This window comes from Cupressus sempervirens, chromosome 9 (genome assembly GCF_028749045.1).
Source record: "Cupressus sempervirens isolate cs-2001-9-10 chromosome 9, ASM2874904v1, whole genome shotgun sequence".
Classification (NCBI taxonomy): Eukaryota; Viridiplantae; Streptophyta; class Pinopsida; order Cupressales; family Cupressaceae; genus Cupressus; species Cupressus sempervirens.
This window is the reverse complement of record NC_143126.1, coordinates 158,637,347-158,652,187: the sequence shown is the minus strand read 5'-3', so window position 1 is coordinate 158,652,187 and position 14,841 is coordinate 158,637,347.

Sequence of the window (14,841 nt, the reverse complement as noted above, 5' to 3'; positions counted from 1 at the left end):
GGCCCTACCCTAATCTGTACCTTTGGCCACCATGTCTCCTTTTACAATCACACATTTTTCTTATGGCCCCACTAGCCAGAGGTGCTATGTCCCATCTGTGGGCCCTAAAAACACATTTCTCATTGCGTGGAGCTTTGCCCCTATAACCCCCTGCTAATGTGCCATGTGTCCTTCATATGGATCCTCAATGCCCTTTGCTAGATTTGTGATTGATTGGTGGTAAATGTGATTTGGAGGTTGAATGGCATTTTGGGGGGGCATAATCATTGGTGGAAATCATTAGTAGACCCATTTGTTGGTGTTAGGCCCCATGTTATTACTGGACCTTGAATTTTGGCTAATGGAGACCTTGTGCACATGGAATTCATCTGCCCTTTCATCGATTTTTTTGGTGAATTTTCCAATGGTTTTGTTAATCGTAATTTTTTGGGCACCTTTTCGATGTTTTTCATGTAAAGTCAAATGGCAGATCTAGTATATGCTCGACATTTTTTTGACTTGAATGGGCATTTTTTTTACCAACATCCTTTTTGACACATGCTTTTTTGGTCACCAAATTTCTCTTCTAGCATTAGCCCTTTGATCTAGCTCTTGTTTCTGGTGACTAGATATTTTTTTCAGTAGGGGTCATTTTTTTGGCATTTTTTTGCCTCAATGACTATTTGAGCATCAAATTTATGCTCATCACTTGCCAAAGTTAGCATTGCATCACCATTCTTGTTTACCCTTTTGGCCTTGTTTGGACCTACCTTCAATTTTTTGCTCATATTTGTGGCATATGGACTCTATTTTTTGAAAATATGATACTGTTGGAAATGTGGTTCTAGCCTATCACAGTGGTACAAGTATTTTTTAGTATTGATGCTTTTTTGATGGCATTTTCTTCTATCAAAATTAGGGGTTCCATTTTCCACTTAGAGACATATCTTGACCATCCGATCTCTGATTTCAATTTTTTTTATATTGTTGGAAAGGTCTTTCATAGATATTTCTAGTGATGCTAGTTGTTTTTCTATATTTTTCTCCAAGCATATTCTTTTCAATTTTTATATTTTTACATTCTGGTGGATATCTTGGTTGTTTCAGGTCTGGGGACCAATTTCATTACTTTAGATGATTCATCATGGGTTGTACTATCTATTGTGACAACCTTATGTCTCTTTTGGTGTATTTAGACATCATTTGTATGCATTCTTACAAACACATTAAGAAAAAGTTCCATATTCCATTTGTATTTTCATTTCAAATTTTTTGCCTTCTGATTCGAGCAGTGTCATCTAAGGACTCTCATACAAATTATTGTATTCTTGGGATTTATCATATCTTGTGCTTTATTGTACATGCACTATTTTGATTAAAGTTCCACAAGGAGTTGATTTTTGGCCTTTATTTTCCATCTTCCTTTGTCTAGTGAGTTTCCCTTATATGACATTATCCACATGACATATTTGAGATTGATCATCTCAATACACACATATGTACTCTTTTGTGCATCTTGATCATGGTTTCTTGACATGCAATTCTTTAGCCCACTTTTTCAATTGCCTATCACCTCACCCTTATCTAAATTAGGGGGTTCTTCTATTGTTTATCATGCTTCCTTGGTTTGATGGATCATTTACCATCTAAACACTTTTCTTTTCATTTCCCACTTTGGTTGCAACCTTCCATGTTTGATTGATCAACTCTTATGGCTTTGATGTTTCATGTCATATGTATCTTCAAATTCAATTGTTTTCCTTTGTGTGCCTCTTGATTCAATGCACATTATAGTCTTTTCTACTTGGTTAGGTTCTATTTTAGTGGAGGTTCTTTAGATCAGTAGTTACTTTTGACAAAGATTTGAAACTTCTACATACTTTAGTGGTGTTCTTCATGATCATCTTTTGTTCCTATCTTTTGAGATATTTTCTAGTTTTGAGGCTTCTTCAGTCCATCATTAGTTCATTTCAAAATTATTTCCATCTCCTTTTGGAATAGAGTTTTTCCCATGTGGTTTTCTCTATTTCTTCTCTTTTCAAAGATTCAGTTGTGCTTGGGTATCTCATCAGGCTTCATTGTCAGGACCCAAATTTACTTTTAGTAGTAGTTTCTAGGTTTTTAGCTACTCCCTAAGTTTATCTTAAGGGGGGTGTTAGAGTAATAAAAAATTTCTTATTAATTTATTCATATTGATTTAATTATTAAGTCACTTATTATCTCTAGTTTACTTAAGCTAAAATTTAAGCATATAATAATTAATTCTTTTACTGATTATTATCATGCAACTTAGGTTAGTTACCTATTAGGATTTTGATCTCCTTTATAAGGACAATATCTCTTTGTAATTAAACAATTCATTCTCTTTTGATAATAGAAATTTCTCTTTTTGCTCTTCAAGAATGTCTCATCTTCATATCTATGAATTCAAGCCTCCATAGCTTTTGTTTCTCTCTTTTTGTGATAAGTGTTTGCATGTAGGTGATTCTTGGGAGATGTGAGGTTGATCTTTCATTAACTTCAACAATAATCATTAAATTATTGACTAAGTTACATAGATAAAATACATAAAAATTCATTATTAGGAAATTTGATTTTTTTTTTCTTTATTGTCAAATATTATTGATTTAAAAACAATAATAATTAATTTTGAACTTATTAAGCAATTGACATATTGAATTTATCTATACTTTTATACCATTTATAATCAAACTTGGCTTCATAACATAACTTGATTTTAATATAAAAATAAACTTTTGAAAACACTCTAATCTAAACCAATTGATGGAATCTTGTATTTTAATGTGTAATTCGTTGAGGTTTTGTGGTGTTTTTTTTGTGATGATTTTGGAATTTTGATGTGATGTTTTATTGTGTGATGACTTTTATGTGAACTATTTAGTTGGCCAAATTAGGATGTGCATTAGAGACATCTTTTGAGACTTCTTTTAAGATGGTTATTTGGTTGTATGTCATGACATGTATTTTATGATTCAAAATCAAGAATTATGTTTATGAGATTTATTTGATGAGAATTTTTTATGGCTTGGGTTTTGAGAACCAACTATTATTTTTGGGTTGCCTTTTATGGAATTGAATTCGATTATTATTATTCTTTTTTGTAGTATGGGATAAAAATTTTCGTTTGTTAGTTTTGGGAAGGTAGTCTAGGTGCATCCTATGGGATGACTTGCAATGGAGGTCAAGGCCCAAAGTGGCAATTAGAGTAACTCTTTGTAAGTTGTATAATAAGTGGTAACATAGTAATTAAAATGTTTAGACACACATTAAAAAGATAAATAGAGATGTGCCCTCACCCATGCCTTGAGTGCTTATATAGGCTAAGGATGGGAATGAGATGATACCTAGAGAGAGATATGAGTAGTTTTCCTAATCTTTATGAGAGGGTATTCTAGTTTCACATGGATCATATTGAGCATCTAGGGTCCAGAGTGACTAATCCAAGGTAACTCAATGCTTGAGGGTCTAGGTCTAGTGAGAGACTAGTCAAGGATAACTCAAGTATCTTGACCATGTGATGACACTCCCTAGTGTGTATCTTGAGTCTTCTCCATATATTTTATATTTTTCTCTATAGTGTATTTATTGTTGGAATTATTGATTGGTGATTTATTCTCATTGATGAAAATTATTTATTTGCTGGTTATTGATATTTGATTGAAAATTGCTGTTCTTCTAGTGGTTGCATCTCTTTTGTTTTGATACTTAATTTGTACTTGGTTGTAGGTGTTGATATCAGATGTTAGTGTTAGTTGATTTTATTTTTGACTTTGGCTATCTTTTCTTTATGAGTAGTTTATGTTACCCTTGAGGTAGATTGATCTATTTGGATTCCTTTCCTAGGATTTATTTTGTGATTTGATATTTGAGTGTGGGTCATACGTTATCTCCCTTATATGATGAGAGTGGTGCCTGACTAAGTTACCAAATGGTCAAGATGTGGTGACTTCTTACCATTTGGGCCCCCCTCATACTAACAAATGTTGGATGCTCATTGATACATTTGTATCATTGTCATTCTAACTCTTATCTAGGATATTATATTTAGTTGATGTATCTTTATATCATATATCTTGTATTTTGAGATCCGATGAAATGTTGCATTGTATATTAAGTTACTTGTATTCATTATGGCATACCCTCTGGCATGTGTAGTGGATGTATATATTTGGATGTACCTTATCATATAGTTTTACTAATGTATTTTCTTATGAGATTATGTATATTTCATTCATTTATGATTATGGACAACATACTTGAGATTTAAATTTATTAATTAAAAATTCTAAAACTTGACTCAATGTGAAGGAACCCTTGAGGAATGAAACTGTAATTGTCATGCCCAAAAATACCAACAAGTTATGTTTTAATATTTAAAAGTGATAATAGGATTAAATGTAATAAACATGTATTCAAATAACTTCACTAAACTTCCTCGCGCACAAGTATAATTTTAAAATTTAAACACAACTATATATCAACATGTTATCTAATTAATCTAATTTAAATGAATGTGATTACCAATCATAAAAATGTGCAGTAAGGTAACACCATCACATCTAATTACTACTTAAAACAACATTGCAAGTTTGTTTTTTTTGGTTTATAATAATCACAAAACTGAAACTTCATTCATAACATAACTTTCATTTTTCAACATACAAGAAGCTTGAAATTTTGTTTAATTGAACATCATCATTTTATCTTATTTTCTGATATGCATCCATCTAATTAAAATTTTTGATTGAATCACATGAAAAAAAATTATACTCAACACCAATTTTTTTGGCAAACTTGATTCAAAGGCTCAGTCAGGAAAGAATCAGGAAGAAAACCCGGCTTCGTTGCCATTACAACAAAGTTTGAAATACAATTTACATAGGATTTCAATCTTGAATTACAAAAATTTAATTGAATTTTCTTCATGACCCTCATCAAGGGATTCATAACGATTTCTGCAACACATTCAAGAACCATGGAGGGAACAGAATCTGATCAGGTGACCACAAGCATGACCAAGAATAATCAAAATATGCATATTCATACAAGGCTTTCACAATAGGATTCACAATGAATCAAAACTAGGGAAAGGTGGATTCTTCCAACTCGGAGAAGTCAAGCACAACACCAAACAGATGCCCAATCGGGGCTATAAACCAAGAACTTCCGTTCTTCCATTTCAACATACCATAATAATACAAGGTTTGTGCTGACAGGTAGGGGCCCATAACACCCTACCCTTTTTCCCTCTTCTTATCCTCAGAAGAGACTCTACACTGGTTGGAGTCCAACTAAACAGACCTTTCCCAAAATTGGTCACTTCTGCCCTATCCAAGGGTGAGTAATACCAAAACTCCCATGCAAGAAAATCTCAAAATTTTCAACATAAACATAAAAAGAAATCATCCAAAATAACATGGTTTTCAAATCTTCCCAACATACCCAAAAACATACAAACATTCAAACAACAACAAGGTAGCATAAGCATGAAACAAGAATGAAATTTGAAAAAGGGAGATGAGAATTCCAACCTTCACAAAGAGGTAATGGAAATGAACAAGTTTGAGTAGAGCTTTTCCCTTCCTTGCTCCAATCTTCTAAGACTCCTCTCTAAATGTAGAGAACAACCTCCACTAGTCCAAGAAGGGCCTCTAAATAAGCCTCAAACTCAACCACCAAAAGGATCAATAACTTCTCCCACCCACTAACAATTCTAGAAACTCCTAACTCAACCCACACCATGGTTAAACACTAAGTGGAGATGGGGTGATGAAACTCATGGTAGCTATAGTCAATTTTCGCACAAAAGCAAAAAGAAACTTTTTGAGTGGCCTCAAAAGTCAATAAAAGGGGCTTAGGGGTTGGAAAAGACCCCCAACCCATACCCATACCCCTTGGGTATAAATATTTCATGTTTTAAAGCCTTAGGGATAGGTTTAGAGCCAAACAAAAGTTAGGAATAAAATAGGTCCATCTAACAACTCTATCAATGCAGATTAAGCACTAATCCAGATTAAGGGTGGCTAAACTCGATTAAGAACCAAATTAGCAAACTAACACTAACTTAAACCAACTTGGGTCCAAAGGTTATACAACTAACCCTAATCAGTGCACTGAAGAACATAAAAAATTTATGAATGTCAAGCGACACTAAAAGAACATAGTTATGAACACTAACATTCACTGAACACAGAAAGATACATACATACATCTCACAATACAATACTAGAATTATGAACAACAAGGTTTCCAAAATTAGCACCTAGAGATCAGTTCTATTCCTCCATCAATTTTTGCAGCTAAAATATCTGCACACTCATTGTACACATCAGTAGTCCCATAAAATCACATGTACATATGTATATACGAATCAAAAATTCACATAAATTGAAACATACATCAATCAAGGTTTCTTTCATCCTACTTATATCCTTAATCATAAAGATTCCAAAATCAATGTGTTAATCCTACATTTTACTTAATTCATCAACATACATATACATAAAATATTAAATGACGAACTCAAATATCTAAAAGTAAACATCACACAACATGAATCTTTCATATAATTAATTGTTTAATTCATTTCTACTCACATTTAATCATAAAAAATGACATAATCAATATAGCATAACTTATTCATTAATTTAGATTAAAATGCCAGAAAAATCATCGTTAGGCATGCATATAACCTAACATCATAAACATCGCCATTTAAGGAATACTAAACTATTTGGAACATAAAACTTAATCATCGGGGTATCAAAATCAACACCCTTATCATCAGGTGGAAATGCTTGGTATCATCATTAGTGAAATTTTAATGTTTAAACAGTCAAGACAACATAGTCGTTCTCTAATCTTTAAGTATTACAGCATGGATGTATCTGTTGTTCTCAATTTTCATTAGGACATCTAAAAACCTACAACCTTACTCCTTATCCATTCAAATCTCCTACAACAGATTTGACAGAGAAATTCATATTTAATAAGTACATGCGAGGAGGGACCTTACAGTAATTGTATGGACTTATGTATATTTGATGTGTATAAGTATATTTCTTTTACATTGTTACTTTGATGTTGTATAAACTTAAAAAATGATTATGTAAACATTGTAACACAATAGTTTAATTTCTTTTGGGTTCCTGAGCAGGTCATTACATATAGTATCAAAGCCCAAGTTTCAACACTAGAAAATGTAGGCATATTGTGTACCATTAATTGAACAGTAGTGAAAATTGCAACAAGATTTTAAAAAACAAGAATTATAAACATAAAACCTAGACAACATAGTTGAATTTTTTTTTTGAAAACTATAGTATGACATTTGAATATGAAACTTAAAAACTCATAACATTTATGTTCTAGAATCTTACTTTATGTCTATGCAATGTACCCTTATATTTTGTAATGGATCCTAAAATGTCATTCCTATTTTTGGGGTGTAGTAGGAGATATGGTTTCTAGGTCTAGATATATTTTAGTAATTGTTAAATAAATGAATGTTGGATCAATATGGTTTTTAGTTTATTCTTAAATCATGGCCATATTTCTCTTAGTGGTTGGATGTATATTTTTAGCTGATTTGACTTTGTTAATTTCTTATTTGACCTTTTTTTTACTAGTGAGTAATACATTTGACTTTTAGTTTGTCTCACTAGTATTAGTTAGCTTCCACGAGTAAGCCTATTTTAATTGGGGGGGGGGGGGGGGGGGAGAAGGAGGGATGTAATACTTGCCCCTTTTGTTAACATTGTATATTTCTATGTCAGACTCTATCATATAATTTGGTTTATATGTTAGCTTTTAGTAATCTTTAAAATATGATACTTTGCTATGTAGAGTAATGAATTATATCAATTAGTAATGATTACTTACTTGAGATAATTATGTTTTAATTGCTCCTAGTTAGTGAATATAATTATTTCCATGATGATGTTATATGATGTGTCCTCAAATGAGGGTTATTGTATATTTATGATGATAAGTTATTTATATTAGAATTTGATGCTATTTATACTTGTGATTTATTTATGGTGCTTACCACATACTTGCATGTGTATGGTTTGTGTGTTTATTTTACATTTCTATTTGATGTGCTTGATGTGGTGGAGGGAGGGAGTCGTAGTCACCTACGAGTCAAGATCTACACAATGTACCACTCCTTGCCATTATATGTTTAGCTTAGATATACATTTACATGTACATGCTCATCTTTTATGTAGGTTGTAGGTATTGGGCATCGACTTCCCTGAAATGCCAGGATGAGTATGCCTTATCACAATAACTTAATGATAAGAATAAGGAGATAATGTTTAAGTCTAATCCCAGCCAAAGCTTAATACTTGTCCTAAGAAGGAGAACATGTATCTAACTACGTACCCTTTTTAAACTTGCAAGACTATCTTTGTGTGTGTTGTTTGGTTTCGGATTTTGAATAGTTTTTATGTAGATTTGGCAATGTGATTTATTTGGTAAATAATTTAATTATAATATTTGGATTAATCATATAATATTAAAATTAATTAATTAAAAGGATAAATTATAATATCATGACATTTAATTAATTGAGAATTAATTAAATATGTAGTTTTAATTTAAAAGACTTGATTTAAAAGTACAAATGTGAAAGTTGGAAAAAGAGAAATAAATATATTAAAGACTAAATATCAATTTATCATGAATATTTAATTAATGAAAATAAGATTAGAGTTGCACATAGTTAGTGACTTCAGTTATTATTATTGATTAGAATAATTATATGCAATTTAAAAGTACTTTAATTATTAAATTAAAATAAGATTTTAATTGGTAAAAGCGTGAGTGGGGAAGCTATTTTTTTTTTAAAGGATATTTATTTACTTTATTATAAAAAGATAACATCTATTTTGTCAAAAGAAAGTAAATAAAAAAAAAAAATTATTTATTTAATATTAAAAGAAAGGAAAAAATAAATGTGGTATTTGTTTGTAAAAAAGATAAAGTAATTTTATTTATTTTAAAAAATATAAGGAAACAATTGAAAAACTATTATTATATTTTAAATTGAGTTACCATCTTTTTTAAGTTTACTCATTTTAGAAACTTTAGTTTTATTAGTTTTTTTCTTTTTTCCTTTATTAGAGATTATTTTGGTCATTTTGAGAGTTTTTTTTATCGATAAACAGTTGAAGCCTAGATTAATTATTATTATTTATTAAGTGAGGGTAGATTTGAACCCAAGACCTCCCACATGAGAGACTCACAAGTTACTATTGTGTTGTAGGCTTTTGCCTAACATGGTCATTTTGAGAGAGATGAAATTTTTTGAGGAAAAAATAAATAAATTTAGAACAAAGATGTAATGCCTTGCCAAGGGATCCAAAGAATTAACCTAGAATTTTACTAAGTTTAGTAGCATTTTTTTTTTTCATGAAAGTAACTACCACATATAACTTATGCACCATAACGGAAGCAATAGCAATGTCCATCTAAAAGTAATCATAACATACACAACTGGTTACATTCTTTAAAGATCCCTTAACATTGAATTACATCTACAAACATCTAACATATATGAATCCATCTAGTACAACATCCACATGAAATAATAATGATAAGTCCAATGTTTATACATTACATTTCAAATACTCAATCATCCATTGTACATGTCACAGGGTATGACAAGCTCAAAAGAATATACATACATAGAATAAGGTACATCATCCTATTCTAATCCATGATACACCAAAGTAAAGATAATCACATGGTACACATGATACATCATCATAGAAGATCAAACATAATAAACTAAGTGCACGGTTCCTCCCAACCGTTAATAGCATCATTAGACCATCGTGGGCCATAGCCATCCCTCCATGTGTAACATTCCAAATCACCAAAGAGATCATTGGTATTAACATAGTATGAATGTCACTCCTAACATATACTATATCATATGCAAAAAGTAATCTAACATGCAAATATAAGCATAAGATAACATCATCTAACATATGCTAATCATCAATGAAAAGGATACATATCCACCATCATGAAGGACGCATCAGCCATGATGTCCTAATGAATCTCAAATGATAAGAGTGAAAAATACACTACCACCCGACCGCGTGGTACCTAAGTGGTCCACTCCCACCGTGCTGAGGAGATAGTCTGAAGTCCCAAACAGGCTAACAAAATCACATAGCATAAATCTCTATAAGTCCAGGAATCCTAAAAGTATACTAACTCAAAGGTTCCAAACACAAAATCTGACATCTAATCCCAGAGGCACACAATGACATGTAGGAACCTACTATGCAAGCAAGAAAGTGTCATCGCAATTATCACGTACAAGTTATCCTGGCAGTTAGCTAAACTTCATGGGTCCATACTAATTTCATGTGGCCACTAGTATCCTCTCATACTGACGAGGCATACTACGGAATGCAAGGTTGCAACCATACATCTCACTACTCCCATCCTAGCATATACAAGCACTCAAGGCATGGGCGAGAACAAAACTCTTATCTTTTTAGGTTCATTTAGTTAGTATTAGGTGTGAATGTTATCACTTATTAATCCAACTTACAATGAGTTACCCTGATAGCCTCTTAGGGCCCCAGCCCCTATTCCAAGCCACTTCCCATCACTACATGCAGATATCCTACCTTAATGCTCATGGAATCATAAATCTCAAAATCACAAAAGCTAATCCATAATAAAATCATCAAATATGCATAAAAGCATCAAATCTCCCTGAGCAAACATCCATAGAAAATCATGAACACAACAGTTCTCTATTGGCAATTGAAGTATCACCGATAATCAAAGTATCCAATGGTTCTCAATAACCAAAATATATCTCAATCATACTGATCGAAGACTCCAAAAATGGTTGAGTCAAAACATGTCACAACATGACATCATCAAAAATAAATCCACATCATAGTCCCATCATGGGGACTAGAAAATAACCAAGGATAACTGATCGATGACCAAAAATAATGGTTAAGTCAAATATCTCATACATTAGAATCTCAACTATAACAATAAGTAATCACATCCAATACATAGAGCATTCCATCACATAACCATGGTTGGGTTTATAAAGATCGAGATTAAACATCATCATGACATCACAATCACATAACCCCCCCAAGCCTCTGGTAGACGTCCTATAACTGGTCAACACTAGTCAACCCAAAACCCAAAAACAATAGGATAACAAATACACAATGCAAACACATGTTTTGGTTTTGCTAAGTTTACAACTTAAATTTAAATGCAAAAGTCTCATTTACATTTCCCAATTTGATTGTCAAGTGGAGAAACTTCACGGTTAACCTAGCCCAAGTTTTTGTAAAAATTTCTACCATTAAATTCAATTTTCTAAATGTTCTAAATGTCTCTTATATTTCCATTTAAACCCCCATCATTTTAAAAATAATATTTGAAAATCCTTCGATGTTCATCTTTCTAAATTAAAGATTATATTGAATCTATATTGCTCACCATTATAAAATATCTTGTTATTAAAGAATTTCTCTTTAAATTCCAAACATCAAATAATATATTAATTATTTATTATTGATAATGTATATATATATATATATATATATATATATATATATATATATATATACATACATACATACATACATATATATATATATATACATACATACATAAATAAATAAATATATATAACATTTAATTTTTTAATAACAATGCAACATTGAAAAGCCAAAATTCATAACATATGGAATATTGTTTAACAATGTCCATTTTAAAAAACCAAACCACACGGAATTATTAACACCGCCAGCACATTTATGACCTGCGGATCACAGGTACGTTGCAGGTCGCAAGTACTTTGCCGACCGCAGGTACCCTGCGATACTGCAGTGGTAATAAAGTTGGCAGTGGTGGGGGGAAATAAATCCATCCACCCACAAATGTATTTTCAATAACATTTTTTCAAACGTCGATCCCATACAAATTGCAATGCGATTTTTATATATATATTTCTCACTGTGATATTAAGTACGATTATCCAATGTATATATATATATATATATACATATATATATATGTATATATATATATGTATATATATATATATATATATACATATATATATATATATGTATATATATATATATGTATATATATATATATGTATATATGTATGTGTATTTAAATATACTTGCAGAATCAAATATCGTAGCATATATATCACAAGAATCTACCCGGATTCTGATGCTAATTCACTCTTCCTCAGAAAACCCGTAGAGCAAGCTCCCTTCTTCAGAATTCTCGAATCCTCCTATGCTCCAAATTGCACTCCAAACGCTCTCTCTAAGCTTCTAAGAATGCCTGAATATAAAGAGCTCTCAGGAAACATCTAGAATGCTTCTAGAAACAGCTAGAAGGTGTCACCAACTAAGCATGGGTCTTTTTCCAACCTTCAAGATGAGCCATAGGGTTGTAGACACCATGTGCTTAATTGATGCACTAACCCCCGTGTTGTTGACACTTGAGAAATAGAAAAGTGTGTTAACTCCCATGCAAGCTTATAACTCCAATTCACTTTTAATATAATTTTTTATTAAATATTTATAACTTCCATTTTAATCTTTATAACTTTCATTTTAATTTTTATAACTTTTATTATTATTATTTATTTACTACTTTATTATTATTAAGTTTAATTTCTAATTTTCTTTTATTTACACCTTTTTCCACAAATAATTCACATTTAATTAATTATAATCAAAATATCAAATAACATGATATTTTATATTAATTTTCTCAAATAATGAATTTATTAATTAAATCTATTTATTAAGACTTAATTAATAGAAAATTCACCATAGACCTCCAAGATAAAATATGAAAACCCATCATAGAGAAAATCACACAAACTTAGTCTAAAGGGTTAAAAATCACGAATTATGTCATCCGACACATTCGGTGGGTAAGATATCCAAATGCTTGTCCTACCTCACGAGGACGATTGGCTCAAGGGTTTGGGATTTGGACTTGAGAATTTATCTCCATTCTCTTATCATTGAGATAGTATAATAGGGTACGCTCATCCTGGCAATTCAGAGAAGTCGATACCCAGTACCTGCAACCTACAAAAAAACCATGCATGTACATACAATATATAATACTAAGCTAAACAAACAATGGCAGGAAGTGGTGCATTGTGTAGATCCTGACTAAGCAGGTGACTATGACTCCCTTCCTTAACCACATCAGAAATGCCATACAATAGAAAAACACGCACACCATACACATGCAAGTATGGGGTAAGCATCCATAATAAAACACACGAGATAATAACCATCAACTAATCATCAACAATAACTGAAAACAATCTAATGGTCATCATGTATGCATGAAATGTAAAGTCTAAATGATTTCATCACACAACCACTGAATCCATAACATAATGTCTGATAGTGTCAAAACAATACCACTAATCCATTAACATAAAACTAGTCCATCATAGTCTGATAACAATAGCAACAATATGTCCAGAAAAGATGTGAACAAGGGTAGGCACTACATCCACCCCCCCTTGGGTTAGGCTTACTCCTGTAAGCCTACAAATAAGTAGAGATATAACTCCCTCAATCTAGCTGCATCCTCCCATGTAGCTAAAGAATCATCAGTAGGGTCCCATTGGACCCTTACCTGGTTGATGGTTCGACCCATGAGGGTCAACTCTGGCTGCTCCAAAATATGAACCGGCTCCAAAGCCAGTTGCCCGTCCTCTACTTGCAACGCATTCCAATCAAGAACACGTACAATATCAGGAATATACTATCAAAGCACTGAAACATGGAAAACATCATGAATGCGAGATAGGCTGGGTGGTAGAGCAAGGTAGTAAGAAACTGGGCCAATCCTCTCTAGAATCTTGAATGGTACCACAAAGCGAGGTGCTAGCTTAGAACCCTTTCTGTATCGGATTGGACTCTTTCATGGACGCACTCTCAAGAAAACCTTATCTCCCACAGCAAACTGCTTATCAGTCCTATGAGCATTGACATACTTCTTCTGCCTATCTTGTGCCGTAGTCAAGTGCTCACAAATATGCATTACCTGTTGCTCCATATCACGAAGCATCTTAGGACCCAATAGGATGCGATCCTCAAGACTGTCCCAACTCAATGGTGTATGACAAGGACGTCCATATAATGCTTGAAGTGGTGCCATGCCAATAGAACTATGATACCCATTGTTGTAAGCAAACTCCACTAGGTAGAGATAGTCCTCCCAATGTGTCTACCTATCCATCGCATACATCCATAACATATCCTCCAAAACTTGATTCACCCTCTCTGTTTGACCATCAGTCTCTGGATGATATGCTGAACTAAAGTTTAACTGTGCTCCAAGCTCATGCTGCAGCGATGTCCAGAATGCAGATGTGAATACAGGATCCCTATCAGAAATGATTTTTCTAGGAATACCATGTAATCTCACAATGTCATGCATGAAGACATTAGCTACAAAAACTACTGTGTAGGAAGACCTAATCAGTGAAAAATGCGCCACCTTAGTCAACTGATCAATGGTGACCATGATAGCATCATGATGTCAAACTATCATAGGTAATCCCACAATGAAGTCCATGGAGATAATATCCCATTTCCAAGAAGGAATGAGATTTGGCTGCAAAAGTTTAGCTGAGTGCTGATGTTCTGCCTTAACTCTTTGACACTCAAGGCACCTAGCCACAAAATCAGCAATATCTTGCTTCATCCCAGACCAAAAGAACAAACATTTCAAATTAGCATGCATCTTATTGACACTTGGATGTGTTGAGTAAGGTGTACGATGTGCTTC